The following is a 19,018-nucleotide window of genomic DNA, read 5'->3' as shown; positions in this document are numbered from 1 at the left end:
AGATGATATGATAGTATATATGTGTGTGTGTGTGTGTGTGTGTGTGTGTGATTTTAAAAATTTCACCAGAGAAGTTTTACAGCTGATAAACAACTTCAGCAAAGTAGCTGGATATAAAATTAACTCAAAAAAATCAGTAGTCTTTCTTTACTCAAAGGACAAACAGGTTGAGAAAGAAAGTAGAGAATTGACACCCTTTACAATAGTCACAAAGAATATAAAATAACTTGGTGTGACCCTAACCAAACAAGTGAAGGATCTGTATGACAAGAACTTCAAATGTCTGAAGAAGGAAACTGAAGAAGACCTCAGAAGGTGGAAAGATCTCCCAGACTCATGGATTGGAAGAATCAACATAGTACAAATTGCCATTTTACCTAAGGCAATCTACAAATTCAATGCAATCCCCATCAGAATTCCAACTCAATTCTTCATGGAGTTAGAAAGAGCAATTTGAAAATTCATTTGGAAAAGTAAAAAATCCAGGATATCAAAAACCATTCTCAACAATAAAAATACTTCTGCTCAACCATGTTGATATCAGCCTTATTTATTATAGCCAGAGCTGGAAAGAACCCAGATGTTCTTCAACAGAGGAATGGATACAGAAATTGTGGTACATTTACACAGTGGAGGACTACTCAGGTATTTAAAAAAGGAGTTCATGAAATTTCCTAAGAAAATGGATGGAACTTGAAGCTATCAAGTGAGGTAACCCAGTCACAAAAGAGCACTTATGGTATGTACTCACTTATAAGTGAATACTAGCACAAAAAACTCGGAATACCCAAGCAACCATCCACAAAACTTATAAAGCTCAAGAACTTATGAAGGAAGGCCAGAATGTGGATGCCTCATTCCTTCTTAGAAGGGAGAACAAAACAGAGGAGGAAATAGAAGGTCAAACAGAAGGATCAGGGATTGAAGAAAATATCTACAGAACGATTACCTCACCTGGAGAAGCACCCCATACACAGCCACCAAGCCCAAACACTATTGCTGACGCCAAGAAGTGTTTACTGGCAAGAACCAGATATGGATGTTTCCTCGGATACAGATGAGGATGCCCACAGCTAACCTTTAGGCTGAGCACAGAGACCCAATGAAAGAGCTAGAGAAAGGACTGAAGGAGCTGAAAGCTTTGCAGCCTCATGGGAAGAACAACATCATCAACCAGCCAAGGCACTGAGTTGGAGAGGGTTATTGTGAGAGGGAGCACTTTCACGGAAGCAAGTTGAGGGGGAGAAGGGATGGGAGGATAGAGGAGGGTAAAATATTTGACCTGTTAAATACAGAGAATATCCAATAATATAGAAAAAAAAACCTGCTGTTTCTTCTAGGGCCGGAACTTGAAGTCACAAATCAGGCCATTTTTCAAAATACCATTTTTTTCCTCAGACCATCATCCTCCTGTACCTGTTCACTAATAACTTGGAATTCTCTTATCATCCTCATTTACGGGAGCACATGTGTCATTTTCACCGTCTTCCTGCCAGCCCATCTCTTTCAATAATCTGTCTTCTGCCTCAAGTAAGCTGGGAAGTTTGTAGAATAGTCGAAGAACAAATGGTCTGTTGAGAACCCACCGAGGCACTGCCATCCTCCTGTGCAATTTCATTTTCATCAAAGTTTCTGTTTCTATCTCCTTCCTGGTGAGTGCCGTTGCTTCTCTGAGCCAGCGTGGCTTTCATCTTCATGTTCCTTTTCCACTCTGTCCCTTTTCAATGCTTTCAAAAATCCACTTATCACTGTGCATCGTGTCAGTTTAGCTAAACGAAGCTGCTGATTAAGTTTGTCACCAGGTGAAGAAGAATTTGAATGATCACACTCACTGAATTTGTTGAGGAACTAATATTCTTGGTGTTTGACTTAAAAGTATTGATGTTGCCACCACCATATGCAGACTCATGAGGAAAAGTAGTTCTGACTTTGTTTTCCTTAGTTTGGCTTTTCCATTGTGTAGGTTTTATAGGTGGAACAGCAGGTTTGGGGACTAAGCCTTTATAAACACTCAGACAAGTCCCATTCTTAACTAGCTGTGACTGGAAATTTCCTGCTACTGGGAATCCAGATAGCTGTAAGTCTTTTGTATTACCTTCCTTAATGACCATCATTCTTGGAGTTTTAGATTTAGGATTCAGGGGATAATTTTTTTTTAAGCAAATGACACACTGTCCATTGGATCATGTGATTGATTTATTTTTCTCTTTTTTTTTATTAGATACTTTGTATTTGAGATGTTATCCCTTTACCCTGCCCTGCTCCCATCCTCTCTCCCCTTTCAGTTGCCTTCACAAAGGTGCACTCCCTTCTGATATCCTTCTCCACCCCATTGCTTTGTCATTCCCCTACATTGGGAAAACGTGCCCTCTCTGGAACAAAAGCCTCTTCTCACATTGATGCCAGACACTGCTATCTTCAGCCACATATGCAACTGGATCTATAGGTCTCTCAAAGTGCACACTAAGGTTGGTGCTTTACTCCATGGGAGTTTTGGAAGGTTTGGTTGGTTGATAATGTTGTTCTTCCCATGAGGTTGCAACCCCTTTCAGCTCCTTAGGTCTTTTCTTTAGCAAATTCATTGGGATTCCCGAGTTCAGTCCAATGGTTAGCTGTAAGTGTGCTCAGCTGTTATCTATATGACTCTAGCATAGTCCCTGAGGAGGATCTCTGTCTGGTTCCTGCCGATAAGTACTCTTTGGGACCAGCTATAGTGCTTCAATTTGGTGACTGCATATTTGGTGGATCCCCAGGTAAGGCAGTTTCTGAGTGATCTTTTCTTCAGTCCCTGCTCCTCTATTTGACCTTGGATTTCCTCCCATGAGAGTTTTGCTCTTTTCTAAAAATGACTGAGTCATCCCCGTTTTGGCTTTTTTTTTTTTTTTTTTTTTTTTTTTTTGAGCTTCATAGTGTTTATGAATTGTTTCTCGGGTATTGGGTATTCCAAGCTTTCTAGGGCTAGTATTCACTTATCAGTGAGTGCATACCATGTGTGTTCTTTTGTTACCTGGGTTACCTCACTCAGGATGATAGTCTCTAGTTCCATCTATTTACCTATGAATTTCATGAAGTCATTGTTTCTAATAGCTGAGTACTCCTCCACTGTGTAAATGTACCATACTTTCTGTATCCATTCATCTGTTGATGAACATCCTGGTTCTTTCCAGTTTCTAGCTATTATAAATAAGGCTCCTATAAACATGGTGAAACATGTGTCCTTGTTATATGTTGGAGCATCTTTGGGGTGTATACCCAGGAGTGTAATAGCTGGGTTTTCAGGTAGTACTATGTTCAAATTTCTAAGGAACCACCAAATTGATTTCCAGAGTGGTTGTACCAGCTCATAACCTCAGGGGATATTTTAAGAGAGGAGCTTAGGAGACTTTTTTTGGGTTGGTATGTGTGTATCTGGGCATGTATGCCCCATACAACCAGCAGTTAAAGATTTATTCTGATTTGTTTCTCTCTCATATTCAAAATTTAAACATGGCTCCATTAGGACATCCAATACCAGAATCAAAGTCATCTGAAGAATTGTGTTGTCGATGACTCACAGCATAACGATTTTCTATCCATGAAAAATTTTCAGAATGCTTCTCAAAATTCTATAATAACTTTCTTGGTGATGGAGGAGTAGGAAAATTAAGGCAGGCTGGAGCAAAGTCATGCTGTACCTTTTAGATCCAGTCTCTCCAACTTAGTGAAACAAGGCTTCACTCATGGCAAGTCCAAATTTCAAGAGGACTGCACAAAAAGGTGATGATTTTTTCCCCTATGAGATTTATGTTTTCCAGATTTTTTCTATTCTCTGAAACATCCAAGTTTTTTGAAAATCTTAACCTATGACTATTTGTCATAGTGTTACTTGAAGTCAGCTACCCATATTTATTTTAAAGTTTTCACTTGGCTAGGTGCAGAATTAGCCAAGTTCCTTGAATTCACGAGCAAGGTCTTCTTTATTACCCATGTATTTGCCACTGTTGTACTTTTCCACTCCAGATGAAATGTCCATGTGCCAAACTCATGTGCCAAAAGGCAGAAACAAGAGTTTCACATCTGAAGATCACTTCTAACCATCAGTGCACGTAGACACAGATACCTATCTCAACATTACCATGCTGCTGTGCAAATGGCACGTCTTACATTCCCAAGTAAATAAAAGAGAAAAAGAAAACTCTGTATTCGTTCAATGTCTTCATTTAGAAAAGCTGTCCCATTGTAATATGAAAAGAGCTGAAGTCAAAAACTACTAAACTTTTAATAAAGAGAAAAAGAACTGCCACAAAACTTCGGCAATATTTAAACAGTAATGTGAAACTGCTGAAGCTACTGAGTACACAAATCAGACACATCTTACAGTTCTGTCTGAAGAACACCAACGGAGGGGAAGACACAAAAACAACAGCAGAGGAAATACTTTAACCACTTTATATAATCCGTTTGAACCAATACTGAGAGACGGCTGCGTCTTTTAGTAGCTCACTGTTCATTACTATCAATTCACTTCAGAGATGATTCTTCTCAATTTCAATAAACTTCTGGAGCAAAATTATCCAAAACAAAAAAACAAAACTGTAATTCCAAAATGGCCACTTGAAATATTCGGAGCCTTTTAAGCAAAGCCTACATGATGATCTTCATATCTGCGAAATTCAATCACTTTCTGTCCCAGCAGAAGTGGCCCTGGCCCGGGAGGAGGTTTCAGGTCTGTGGAATAATCTCCCTTTCCGCGTTTCCCTCCCCAACAACCAGTCTCCATCCCAAAATGGCGCCGACACGATCCGCAGCGTTCTGAGCCAAGTCTCGCGAGATCGAGCGTTAGCCTTTATCATTAATAAGCTAAAATAACGTGGTGTTCTGGGGTGAGTCAGAAGATAGACTCTGGCTTCACGGGCTTGGGAAGTAACAGACACAAAGAGACAGCCAAGCTTGAAAAGATGACCGTAGAACGTTGCTCCCTCTCGTCCTTTATCTTTTACACCTGTGTTTGAATTCATCCAAACCTGCGTAAATCCTTTGTCCAGCTGTCCAATTTGCACCAGAAAGAAAGAGGCTGAATTCGCTTCAGACCGGCTAACATTTTTTCATCCTGAATACTTAAACCCAAACAGGCCTAAACACTTTGCCAAATCCCAGGATAACGGGCTTCTTCCCATTGATCTCGGCTCTGTTCAAATGTTCAGCTGGGTGGGTGCCAAGTGCACACGGCCGCCAGGCTCGCACAGCCCCCAGTGATTTTAGCTGCAGACAAACTCAAACTCAAAGTATGAAGTATAACAAGTCCCCTTTAAATCCACAGAGAGAGACATCCTTTGCTGCTCGTAATTAAGTGAGGAGCAGTTGGCCGTCAAGCCAGTAAATCTATTGAAGTTAGTTTTCTTTCCTTGTGCAAGTAGTTAACTATAGTGTATCTCTGAGAAGGGTTCATGTTCATAGTATTTTCTTGAATTGCGTCTGATGTTCATTTTAACTCTGAAATTTTATCACTTGTCATTTGGGATCTCTGACTAATTTTTCTCTTAGAAGTTTCAAATATTGGGCTGGAGAGATGGCTAAGCAGTTAAGAACATTTGCAGTTCTTCCAGAAAGTTCTTAGTTTCTGTCTAAGCACCCACACCAGGTGATCCGCAACTGCCTGTAACTTCTGCTCTCGTAGATTTGATGCCCTCTTCTGTTTTCCAAAGGTGCCAACAAGCACATATTACACACACACACACACACACACACACACACACACACACACACAAACACAATTTAAATCCTTAAAAAATTGCAAATCTTAAATTTTAAAATGTGCAGAATATCATACTTTAGTATGATAAAGTTAAATTTATTTTTTTAAAATAAAGTTTAATTTTGGTAAGTTAAATTTTTTCTTTCTATAGGATCATTTAGGTTGGAGTTACCAGCAATGCCTTGAATATGACGATGACTTTCAAGACACCATTAGGAGTGCCAGCCCCTCAAATACATGCACACGCTGGTCCCCAGACCTGGGAATATGCTTCATGGCAACAGTAAATTAAAATGACCAATCGACTGGCCTGCGGAGTCCTTTAGATTATTGTGGGTCAGGCCAATTTAAAGCTGGAAAGTAGTCGGGAACGGAACGTTCAACTGTGCGTGAGAGACCTGAGAATGCTCCAGTTCTGGCTGCCCTTTCTAGTAGCTAGGGAAGGCAGCCATGGCAGGTAAAAAGTCCACAGAAACCTGTACTGAACTGTTAACTTATGGAACTCAAAGACAATTAGTTTGTGTTTGCATTTTTTTTTTTTTTAACTGTGAATGTGCGCATCGACCTTGTAGTAAAACCTGAATGGTGTAAGGCGGCATAGGCTGCCTAGGGGGCGCCCTAGGCTCTCTTCCCTGAAACACTCTTCTTAAAGCAGCTGCTTTCAGCCCGGTGCAGATTCCAGTAGACTGTTGGTAAATACACTACAGTAAGTAGTTCGGCAGGGATGATTGTGTCCCTGGAGGAAGCCTACAGCATCTCTACGAAGAACCTGCCAGCTACTTCTAGACAACAATGTTAGCAGAACCCGAGTTGGCAGGTATGACCCTGGTCCTTTCGTGTATGTGGGTGACTGACTAAAGGAGCTAGGGAGAGGTTGGATGAGTTAGATAAAAATAAGATAGTATTGGCTTCACTTGGGAGCCAAGAATCTTAACAAACAATCTCTTGGATCCTGAGACATATACTTTCTTGAAGGTAATGTGATTTCCTTGCGACATTTTCTTGAGGGTTATGTTAGAGAGAACTGAACCGGCACAAATGTGAAGAAATGTGTTTCATGGCGCACTGCAGCTGCAAATTTGAAAACCTACAGAAGAGTTAAAGTTCAGCTCTTGCTATGATTTTATTAATTCATTGTTTTGTCTTTCTATGTTTTTAGTATTGTTATTTTGAAATAGGGCCATCGTAGGTAGGTCTGGGTGTCCTGGAACTCACTCTGTAGACCAGGCTGACCTTGAAGTCACAGAGATCCCCCTGCCTCTGGTTCCCAAGTGCCGAGATCAGTGGAGCACACCACCACACATACCCTTGTCATAACTTTTAAAAATAAACCCAAAGCAATGAAAACGCACAGGAATTGAGTTTTTATACCCTTGCATGATGGGTAGATGAGGCTGTCTGCTGTGTCATTTCTTTGTTTGGATTTTCAGATATGGCTGCTCATAGATGCGGGAGTTCTCTAACATAAAAGTCAGAATGATATAAGCATATAGAAAATGCATGACTGCATGTAATTGTGAATAAATCACAACCTGACAGAAATGTTTCACTTGCATCATTCCTTAAAATATTATAATCTATTTATCAGGCTTTAAGTACTTCACAGTTTGAATGTGAAACTTGGTATCTTGAGTTTAGGATTCCCTCTGAGTAAGGAATAAATACACTGAATTTTACAGTGATTTTGTTCTGCTTTCTGGTTCACACCACCATAAGTAAGAAGGCATGGCTTCTTGGTAAACATGGTTCTGGAAATAAATGAATGTAAAAGGTGATTTCCCCAAATGTAGCATTTGCCATCATGGTCAGAAATAAGGATGAAAACGCCACACAGAACAGTGTCTGTGGGGAGAGCCGGGGGAGTCAGAGTGCCTTTTATTTCTTGTGTCCCCTGGGAGTCACCATGACAGAGACAAATGCTGGCCATTTTCTGAATTCATTAGTGAGTTGCTTCCCACTCAGGCTCTTGTTGAGGACCGAATCTAGCGCTTCTCACTTCCATTGAGCTGCAGTGTTTCCTGCTTTTTCTTAGGAGGACTTCCTAAGGAAGAAATGCTTTTCCCTGGCTTTGGTAAAGAGAACTGCACAGTTAACCTCTCCCTGAGCTTGATGCACCAGTAGCTCTCTGTAAATTTTTAGAGAGAGTTTTGGATGCGGGAGACGTTAAAACTCACTTCACTGACGAATAAATACCAAGACTCTCTGGAAGTGGTACTGGGAGGAAGTCAGAGGGTACAGAGTTGTAGGGTAAACTTTACATTGAGTATAATAAGATATAATAGTCAAGGAACAAACTGATTCAAGAAGGGTATCTGGTGTTGAGTCTTGAAGGTGGGAGCCTGAGCAGCACTAAGGTGTGGCATCTGGCCCTAAGCCAGGAGAAGTTAAGAAAACATGAATCTGGATGAAAGGAAGTGACTGTCAATCACGATGTCACCACATGTCACTTCATAGCATTCAGGAGCAAGCTTACTCTCTGATGGGCCCTGGTCCCCAACTTAGGCTTTGCCATCAGAAGGATGTTAAAGCTACTGTTTCCTGTCTCCTATTTGCTTCCTGTTCTGTGAGGCAGTGAGTCCAGCCGGTAGTTTCCCCAACATTCAAAATAGCGTCTTCCTCTCACCCCATCTCTGAAGAGACTGTCACAGCTGAGATGTTTTTGCTCACAGCTCGGTTCTCAACTTCATGAAGGTTTTAGTCCTAAGTTTCAGTCATTCTCCCATCTTCTCTGTCTTTCAGAAGCCGCAGGAGTGGTAGATGCTCCTGGAATTCTTACCTCTGGGATATCTCAGTTCTCCTCCTTTGGGTCCTCTGTTCTTCAGTGTTTGGTCACCAGTTGTTTATAGTGAACTACTTCAGTCTATTTACTGGATCTAGACTAATGCAAGTTTTCTGGTGGTGACACTGAGAGGAAGAGGTTCGTCCCACAAATTTCTGACGAGAAGGAACCAATAGGGGTTGGTGGTTAAAATGAGCAGAGGGAAGGACAGTTGGAAGAATGATGTTACTATAGACAATTAGTGACTCTGGTCTCAAAGGCTTCTGGCAATGAACTTAATTCACAGGAGAACTAAAGAGGCATCTTTCCATGAGGATGGTGACTGGCTTAGTTCTCTGGGGATGTGAGGATGGAGGGGGAGGGATGCCAGTAATTAGTATCATGGGGTGTAATGCAAAGTACATTGTGGGACCTTCTGCCCATAATAAACAAGGGTCGCCTCTTAATATTCTGCAGGGCTAGGGATAATGAGAGCCCCAGTGTTAGATATTCTTTTAATGAGAAAACAGTACTAGTGATTGGTATTCTGTGATTGTTCACATTGCCAAACTTCACTTCTGATGGAGGCAGTTGAAGGCCTCGTCAATGAACAGTATTGACTTTACATTTTTAAAGATGGAAGCAGGTGAGCCACATAAATAGATACATTACATGAGTATTAGACTATGAAGTGTGCTGTCATCAAATAAAACACATAGCAGAGCTCACCTGACACACGTACAATAATAGTTATTGTTGAGTTACACTATAATTACACACAGGTAGGTGGTAGGCAGTTCCTACAAAGTATTGTAATTTATATTGATGAAAGTCAAATTGAATTTTATACTATAGTTTGTCTTCTCAGTTCTTTATTTACAATGGATTCATGATAAATTTTACCCTCCTGTGCCATTACTTAAAATCTCCTGAAACTGAGTTGAGAGCTTCTTCCATGCTGGCTAGCCTTTATCACACTGAAAGGTGATTCTGGGGTAGGAAAGAGACTGGCAGTCTTGTGAACCCTGGAAACTATAATACAAGTTTATCAGGAAAGACATGGCAGCTCTATTATGGGGGGGTAACCAGCGACTCTCTGCTTGAGTGTGAGGCCTGCTTCACAGGATGCAATTTACCCTTGGAACTGTAAATTCAGTTAAAAACCCATTCCCAGGAGCTGCCAACTCTAAGTAAGGGGTTAATGACCTGAAAGCCTCATGTAAGCTGAGAATTTCTAAACAGGAAAGTGAATATGCTTATAGCAGGTTCTTAAGGACGCTAGCATCTGGGAACGTCCTGATAAAAAGACCCACATAAACTTTGGTATTTACAATTCCAAGACTGCAGAAGAATGGATCTGCAGATGGCATTTCCCACTCCCAAAGTTCCCTTGTCTATCCTATAAAACCGAAGTCCCCTGTGCCATGTGTGTAGTCTCCACTTCTGTGGAGAGACTTCTTTCTCACTGTTCTGGCCACAGGGCAGTATGTTCCTGAAAAGACCAGTCTCCTCTCTTTTATTTCCATGTTGTTTCCATCAATCCCAATCTAACACTAAGGGGGAATTTACTACTGTCATGTAGCTAGATGGACATAGCATTGAACTGCCTTCTAAATATGTATGTTTACTCCATAGGCAAATGCCACTCTCACCCTAAAGCAAAGAATCCTTTCTTTGTAGTGAGCGGTAGTGAATACAGTCTGCACGAAAATGGAGCTGCCAACAATCAGGAGTGAATGAGGGAGGGGATCCTGGGTGCTCTGCTTCTTCCTGTTGAGCTGTTGGCCACTGTAAAGGGGATCATTGTCCACAGTTAGGTGCCCGGTGGTGAGCTGGCCAGGCTCCAATGCATGGCTCCAAGCCTATCATCACTCAGATAGCACTGAACAAACTCACTGAGACACAAAACAAAACAAAAAGACATGAACATGAAAAGGGGCTTATGAAAAGGAGGGAGGCATCATTAAATGTGGGAAGGAGCTCAGAGAGGGAAAAGAAATGAGAGTGACCAAAATACATTGTATATATGAATGAAATTGAAAAGAATGAATTTAATAATAAATTCATTTATTTAGCATTGATTGGCATTTTATTCTGTCCCAAATATTGTTCTAGGATTTGAGGGTTATGAGCGTTAGCAGAATTGACCCTTACATTGAGAAGTTCATGGGCATATTCTAATCTGAAGTGCACACACGCTATAGCATGCTTCTCATATATACAATGGGCCCATTTCCTGTGTTGTGCGCTGTCCCTGATTCAAAGCCGGACTCTTTGGGTAGACTTTGTTTCTAGATGAAGTCTTTCCCTCTTCATCTGTTAACATCTGCCTTCTTCTACTCTTTGTCTGGGCAAGGAAGGCTTCTCAACTACATTTCCAATTCTCAGCATCCCCAGGGATGAAGTTCTTAATCCTAGAGATCTCTGGCTTGTGGCTCTGAAAAGACTCTGCTTAGAAGACACATGACATGGTGGATGGCACTGAGGGCACAGGAGGAAAGGGCTTTTCTTCTTCCAAATGAATACCATTGAGCAAGTAGATGTTTAAGAGATGGGACGGAAAGACATTTATATCCAATGACCCTAGAAGCCCACATATGGTTCCTTGAAGATCACCAGTAATGAATCTTGCAGGGCCCGTGGAGAGCCAGTCTGAAGGATGACTTGCTATGAAAATCTTGCCAATTTATGTATTTGCTTGTTGGGTGGTTGAGGAATTAAATGAGCTCCCATGAATACATTTCTTGTAGTGTCTGTTATGTTGAAAGAAGGTCACCATTATCATGATAGTGTAATTAGTGCCTTATCATGGGATAGAGAGAGGAGGCTACAAAGAGTCACACCCAACCAAGTCCCAGGCATTTGGTCTATAGAATAGGAATTAAGAAGAGGAATTAAAAAAAAATCACATTAAACTTCTACTTCAGCAGCCTCAGGCTAATTGCAAATTATTTACTGTTTAATTGGTAAGTGTAGCTATCAATTATGCTAGGAAATAAAAAGGCTTACAAACTAGCAATGTGACATATTCTGTAATTTAGAGTAGTGAGTCAGAGGGAGACATAGACCAGGTTTTCAGTTTAGGGGGCCAGATGTCGAGGCGTTCTAAGGAATGGGATGTGCTGGTGGTCTCAAAAATGTGTCAACCTTTGAATAAATAGGGAAGTAGAGTTTTAAAAATAACAACCCTGAGGAACAAGCACTTGAGACTGATTGTCATGTTGCCAGTGTTCAGTTGAGTGGGATTGCCCAGGCAGAAACCTACCTTTCAGAGACCTGGAGGTTATGGGGGCCTCGGGCCCATCTGGGGGCTCCAGGAATTACAGCCTCTAGCCTGAGTGCTAGTGATGGCCTGGAGAAAGAGGGAGACAATGAAGGCACAGCAGAGATAATGAGCTCCGCTTTTGACATGTTTAGTTTTAGGAGGTGGTGGGACACCCAAGTAGAGATATTCTGCAGACAAAGGGAAACACGGGACTGAAAAGAGGGTGAGAGGTCAAGGCTGGGGTTGGAGTCTTGAAACTCATCTGCATCAGGTGGTAATTGAAGCCATCTGATGGAGCTTCCAGGAGATGCTGTAGGACGGACAAATCTGTAGCTCCAAAGCCTGTACTGCAGGGAAGAACACGAGGAGGGAGAAGGGCTCACACACAGAGGCCTGGGGAAGAACTAAAGGCGGAGGGACAGAGAGGTCTCCAAAGAAGGTGCTTGTAGCAGAATGAGATGGGGAGACTCACAAAATCTCTCTAGAAATTGGAAAAGCTATAAGGAACAACTAGGGAATTTGATGTTTTCATCATTTTACAGGCATCAGTCTGAAGGGGGCAAAGGTCATTTACCCTTCAAAGAGCCAAAGAATCACCGATATAAGACAAGTGCTTTCGGAGAGGCTGAGTCCTCACTGCCTTGCTTTTTCTACTCAGGAAGGAAATAACATTTACCATTCTGAGGGGTCATGAGGCTAATCAGCACTCTTAGAAAAAAATAAAATGAGTTCTCACTCGTTATAATTCCATGGAGATTTCCCTCAAGGGCCAACTCTTGCAAGTTACAGAAAAGAATTTGGCTTCCTGGGATAATCAATGCCACGGAAATGTAAGCATTGAGACAAAGCATCAAAGTGACTGAGAAATACTTTACTGTGAATGTCAATGTCCAGGGTGTGACTGAAATTAGCCAAGCAAAGTCCTGGAGGAAAGGAGGTGGCATTAGCCTGAAACAGTTTCTTAGATAATATCAATAATAATAATTATCATCTTTTGGATAGAAGTCGGGATGGAGTTACGTTTTTTTACATTGGTATAACCAGGTGTGACGGCCAGCTGACTCAGTTCACAGAAGGGATTTCATCGTACTTGGGAATCATGTTCCTTGAATGGCTCAGCCAATGCTTTTAAGTAAGACGCACAATGATGGTGGTAAGAGGATAAAATGGTTTTTCCAGGACCTCCAGTGCTGGTGTGCTGCTCAAGGTATGCCTGTTGGCTAAGATAACTGTGATTAAACTCTTGCCTAGACGTTAAAACATACTTAATGCCCAGATCTCCAGGTTAATGCTTAACTCCCTCACCCTCCCAATGCTAACTAACAGTGGTTTCAGTATGGAATAAGGCAGCCATATTTCCACAATGAATCTACATGGTTGGCTGCGGCTGGATCTGGCTGCTAAGGGTAGGGTTGGGTTGGGGCCAAGGACAAATGGCTTCCTTACACGTTAAAATCATAAACTTTTGCTTTGAGCCATGAGGTTTGTTTTGCTCTAGGTTTTGCATTCATAATTTAATATAGTGCTGATTTTCCAGGCCCCTTTAAAATTCCATTAATTGAGCTTGATTGAACTGTTATGAAACTTAGACTGTCTCACAGAGGCAAAGGAATGACACCACAAAACTAGAGTGGCAGGGGCTGCGAAGGGGAGAGATTGGAAAAACCACTGGGGTGGGGTGGGAGAAGAAACAGTGTTCCAGGAGGAAAGGGGGAAGAAGTGGGGAGGGGCTCAGGCCTCCCCGAGTCTCTTATGACTTGACATAGCCTGTGCTATTCCTAATTGTCACAGTAACTCTATGGTATTCACTATTGTCCTATTCACAGATAAATGAGGCTCAGAGTCACCTCGTAACAGCAGAGTCAGGATTGGAAACAAGAGTCCTTCCTTCCTTTCCTTCCTCTCTTGTTCCTGCTCTTCCTTCCTCTCTCCCTTCTTGCCCCCAACAAAGTGGATTTCTACCCCTCCCCCAACCCTTCATAGTGGTTTGCAGAAAAGAGTTTGAATTTCTTTCTGCTGCATCTAAAGTGGATGCTTCTTTACAAGTGAAGGAAGGAATCTGTAGGGAAGGTGAGTAAGGTCCGGCTTCCTAATCAGTTCTTCACTATAGGTGTCTCTCTCTCTGCTGCCTGCCTGGAGGTCAGGATTGGCGTTCAACGCCGAGGACAAGGAGCCCTGACCCTGCCTTCTCTAGCACCAATTCTCAGTTCTCCCTTTGATATACAGGTCATTTAAAATTTTTTATTCTACCATACCAGTGGAGTTAAAGTCCTATACAACATGAGATTGCTATGATATCTTTCTGAAAATAAAAAAAAAACATTTCATTAATAGTGTGCGCATGTGTGTGAAAACAGCACAGGTAGAAGTCGGGACAATTTGAGAGGGTCAGGTCTGTCACTGTACTATGTGGAACCCTGATACTGACCTGGGGTCTTCAGGCTTGCTGGCAAGTGCTCGTACTGATCAGTTGTGGAATATGTTTTGCTCAAATCAACTAGAAATGCAGAAGAGCCCTAGTCTGGGTGGTGGTGAGGTGCGGCACGTTCATCATGAAAGTGTAAACTGTCAATTTTCAGCAATTTTCCCCGTTAGGTTTCTCGTATTTTCCCTTTTCCCTTCCAGGGCGAATCTTTGGATTCAAAATGTCTAAGTTAGTGCATTAGGAGGGTGGTTTGTTTGTCTGCTGTTGCTTTACTTCGGTCAGCAAGATGTTTACTTCCTTTTTGAAAATCCAAACGCTGCTGTTGTTCAGAGAATTATAAGAATTTAGAATTGTTACAAAGGTGAACTGTTGAAATGTGTTCACTGAAACAGTTTGCTTGCATTAATGCTTTACACCTTGCATTTATATTAAAAATTCACACACAAATGAACGTGGAGAAACTGCCAATACCTGAGTCTGTCCCGTGTTTCCACTCCCAATCATATACTTAGGTACCTTTGACCCCACGGGAAAAATACCTAATATTCAGAACTACTGATAACAGGAACAAGAGGGATTTTTTTTTTTTTTTTGAGACTGAAATGTTTCTTCTCATAGTGGACTCTTAAGCACGTTCTCCGCGTAGGCGGCGTGCTAGCTGGATATCTTTCAGCATAATTGTTACACGTTTGGCATGGACAGCACACAGGTTGGTATCTTCAAAAAGGCCAACCAGATAGACCTCAGTTGACTCCTGAAAAGCACCAATAGCTGCACTCTGGAAGTGCAGATCTGTTTTGAAGTCCTGTGCAATTTCTCGCACCAGATGCTGAAAGGGGAGCTTGCGAATCAGAAGTTCAGTGGACTTCTGATAGCCTGTAACAATGGAGTTTCTTCACCCCTCCAGCAGAGGGCGCACTCTTGCGAGCAGATTTTGTAGCCAGTTGTTTCCTGGGTGATTTACCACGGGTGGATTTGCGGGCAGTCTGCTTTGGGGCTGGAGCTCAGCAAACAGGAGGCGGCACTGGCGTTAGAGAGCAGTGGCTGAGGCAGGGATTGCTGCAAACCCCTTCCTGGAGAATTTTTAAGCTCAAGTTTTCTTCAGGAGACAGACTGTAGTTTTAATCACCATGGTTTTGTCTGTCTCCCTTTTTCTCTCCCCTCCCCCTCCCCCCCTCCCTCTCCCCTTCCCCATTCCCTCCCCCTCTCAATTCTTCCCTTCTTTCTTCTCCTCCCCTTCACACCCTCTGTGTGATTGGTTGTGCTAGGGCTTCAACCTAACATAGTACACATGCTAGGCAATTGAGTACTGTATCGTATCCCCGCCCTTAATCACTTTGATCTGATTGAAGAAAAGGTCAGTCTCTTTCACAAAGCAGAGTCATCTCGCTGCATACTAATTGTTTCCTCATGACGTCACAACTCTTAGCGATATTGGGAGCTCTTAGTGTATAAGAGTCCTGTTCTCCCAGTCCATCTTCCAAACGAAGCTTCCTTTACACTGATTTTCCTGTGAGGGATGGAGTGCTTCACCTCTGTCCCTCAAATACGGGGCTGGAGGGTGTGCGCGCATAAGGACAGCCTCCTCGCTGTTATTACTAGAAACAGCCTCCACTGGAGAGGTAACGTTAGCACATAGATGGCTTACTTTGAGTAGTCAAGTTTCATGGACTGTAAAACCTTAATTTAAAAGGTCTCCGTACAAGGCTGCTACAAATTTCAAACAAGAAAATTAAAGCATTGTAATTCTGGTGTGACTTAATCAAATGTAAGAGCCTGATTTTGTTCCTTTTGGTCACCGTGTTAATTTGTTTTCACTTATCTTAATGCTCTTTCCTCAGTACCCCACAGACTGACTTCTGTGTCATGTAAGTACATTTCTATGTCACAGACCATGAAAAAAAAAAAGCTAAAGTTTCAATAAATTGACCTTGTTTTTTTTCCATGGGTTTTCTTTAATATTGTGCCACTCAGATGGCAGTCTGTCTGTCTGCCCACGTTGATTTGTAAGAAAAAGGACAGATAATCTTTTCTATTACAGATGAAGAATGGATACTTGGTCCCCCAGCCTCGAGTGTTCATCGGACTAGGACAGCAGGATGTGCAGAGTTTGTAAGTTATTTTATGTTTCTTACATGACAATGGCACTTGTCTCCTATGTTTAGACATGAAAGTGGATGTCACTGTTGAATGGTAACATGGGGGATGACTACGTGACAGAAGTATGTAAAGTCCCTTGTAATTCAGTAGGAGAGTCACAGTCCGCCTCAGTTCTTTGCATTCTCAGGGATTCAGAAAGGATTAAAGCAACAATGGCTGGAGCCTATACACGGAGTAACTCAAGGATAACATTCCTCGGACCTCAGAGACCCCTGAGTGAAAGGACTTGGGCAATTAAGGTCTTTAGGAAATCTAATGGGGTCATTTGTGAATGCCATCTTCATGGAACTTGGCAAACTGTCATCTCAGAGATCAAGGGAGGTCACTGGCTTGAGGGAGGGACAGGAGGAAAATGAAGTGGCTGTTTCCTTCCAAGTGTGTCTAAATACTCTCAGGTTTTTGTCTGATGCTGGCTATTAAAAAACAAAAGCCAGAACAACACACTGATGTGTCTGAAATCTAAGATGAGATGACTTTGTAAACCGAGCTCTCCTGGTTTTCTACCTTGTGTGACATATTCAAAGAGCCTGCAATTGATTTTTCCTTCAGGCAAATTACCGAAGCAGAATTGTTTATAAATAATCGAAGTTGGCCAATCACCAAGTATTTTCTAAATGTAAATGATATGTCTTGCTAAAGACACCAATACAATACAAAAGGGGAATGTTTTCCTGTTAGCTTAAATCTCAGGGATGTCCATATTATCTCTACCTTATGAAAACCCTGTGTAGGAGTGTTTGGGTTAGCATAGGGAGGTTTCAGAGTGGGGGGTGGGTGAGTGAAGTTATGATGTTAAACTCAAGAGCACCATACATTTCAAGTGGGACTGTGATAATGGGCCACTGCAGTGTGTCTGCAAAGATTATAAATGACCTGAGAAATAAGTCCTACAAAGAGAGATAGAAGCAATTAGATAGAAGCAGGAATATTAAGCAGATGCAGTTAGGGAGTGCTTTTAAAAAAAAAATATTCAAAGAAATGTTTTCCAGAAGAATGGATTAAAATTCCCTACTGATGCAGAACCAATGGGTAGAAGTTATAGAATGGTAATTAACGTCATACAGGAAATGCTTTGATTTAAGCTGAAAAGAGGTTTTTTAAATTGTTGTTATTATTATTATTTTAAACATTAAACCTGAATGTCTGGGGACCTGGAGCTGTAGAAGACTATGATGAGGTAGCAGTGGCTGATAATTTTTTCCCTCCTGTTTTGCTAAGGGTTGAAGTATATTGTGCCACATTACAGGTAACCCGTCATGTCATGAATAAGATGTCTGGTAATTGTAATAGTTATGTGTGGTCATACATGCTTTCCTGGAATAGTAAATGTGGGGATGGAGAGGAAATGATGTTCTTTTTATAATCCTTAATGGGATGGGAAAGGACCATGCAGAGAATGAAGGAGGAGAAAGAATCTAGCAAATTCTCCAAACCATAATCCTGGTGAGTAAGAGATTCTACAACAGAATCCGGAGAGTCACAGCAGGGGCACCATGTGACTGCTTTTCAGGGAGAGAGGGTAAAGGAGGGAAGGCAGGAGGAGACAAGGGCAGGGATGACTTTGCTTGTCCTTGGCAGGTGCGCAAATGCGAAGACATGGTGGTCTGTCGGAGCTCTGGAATTAGTATGATGCCAATAGAGATGAGGGGGTGCCTCTGGGGCAAGGCTCTGCAGGGGAGATGGGAATGGCAAGATGTTTGTGTGAGCTTCACAGTAATGGCTGCTGAGGTCATCTGTAGTGGAAAGGGAGGCAAAGGGAAATGGGAGGCTCAGGAGGTTGTACTTTTAAGTTATTTTATAGAGGCTGACATGTTTCTCTTTTGCTTCAGAGAGTGAAGTGGTGGCAACCCTAAAGTCCCTCCTGCTAACCCCAGCATTCCAAGAGACAAATTTACTTCATCTAGGGCACATCTCAAGAATCCTTACTAGTGATTACCTTCACAGAAACACTCAGCTTTCAGACACATAATTTCAGAAAAGCCTTCACGTAGAAACTGTCACCAACAAGCATGTCTTTCTGCCAAGTCTAGTTACCCACTGTGCACTGGGTCCTCTCGGTGTCCCGGGGTAACGAAGGGACAGGTAAGCAGAGGGCAGTCTTCACTGTCATTCCCATCTGTGGAGAGCTGGGGACATTGTTTTCTGCTTCCTTACACTGAGGAGGAGCCAGTAACAGAGAGAACGGTTAGCTCCCACTCTGCAGCATGGGTATAGCTCAGAAGACTTCGCAGTTTGAAATAAACTCTCCCGGAAGATAGTCACTACCCTTTAATCCACAGTCCCTGGGGTACGTCCACACTGGCTTCCTAAACCTTACCAGGGTCCCTCTCTCCTCAGGACTGAAGCACTCGCTTGTGCTAAGTAACCGAAACCACCATTTATTTTGTACATTGCCCCCAGGACAGAAAACGTCTGTTTCAACTTTCCCAATAATCACCAGGTGATTGGTGAACATGACCATCTCCTAACGAGATGATTTACTTATCCACTGGGCAGATAGTAAGCAGGCTGTTTGGAGAATGAAAGATTCATTGAAACAGCAACAGCCCCTCATCCCCCCTGCCATGCACCACCAATGGAGTAGTAGTAGTAGTAGTAGTAGTAATAGTAATAATAGTAATAATAATAATAATGATGATGATGATGATGATGATGATGATGATGATAAAGAGTCAC

The 19,018-nt window shown here is 42.1% G+C and overlaps 1 pseudogene across 1 annotated transcript in view; it reads right to left on the bottom strand.

Moving 5' to 3' along the window:
* The window catches only part of LOC308420866 (vasculin-like), a 25,991-nt pseudogene extending 7,188 nt beyond the window's left edge, over nucleotides 1–18,803 (bottom strand). Inside the window, exons 1-6 of the transcript in view lie at nucleotides 18,660–18,803; nucleotides 18,381–18,497; nucleotides 14,868–15,011; nucleotides 11,758–11,945; nucleotides 10,145–10,280; nucleotides 1,325–2,171 (exon numbers count right to left, since the gene is read on the bottom strand). The product of the transcript in view is annotated as a vasculin-like (transcript). The remainder of the gene's footprint in view (nucleotides 1–1,324; nucleotides 2,172–10,144; nucleotides 10,281–11,757; nucleotides 11,946–14,867; nucleotides 15,012–18,380; nucleotides 18,498–18,659) is intronic.
* Nucleotides 18,804–19,018: the final 215 nt, after the last annotated feature.

Source organism: Micromys minutus (assembly GCF_963924665.1).
Source record: "Micromys minutus genome assembly, chromosome: 5".
Lineage (NCBI taxonomy): Eukaryota > Metazoa > Chordata > Mammalia > Rodentia > Muridae > Micromys > Micromys minutus.
The sequence above is the reverse complement of the archived record's forward strand: the minus strand, read 5'-3'. Positions and strand labels throughout refer to the sequence as shown.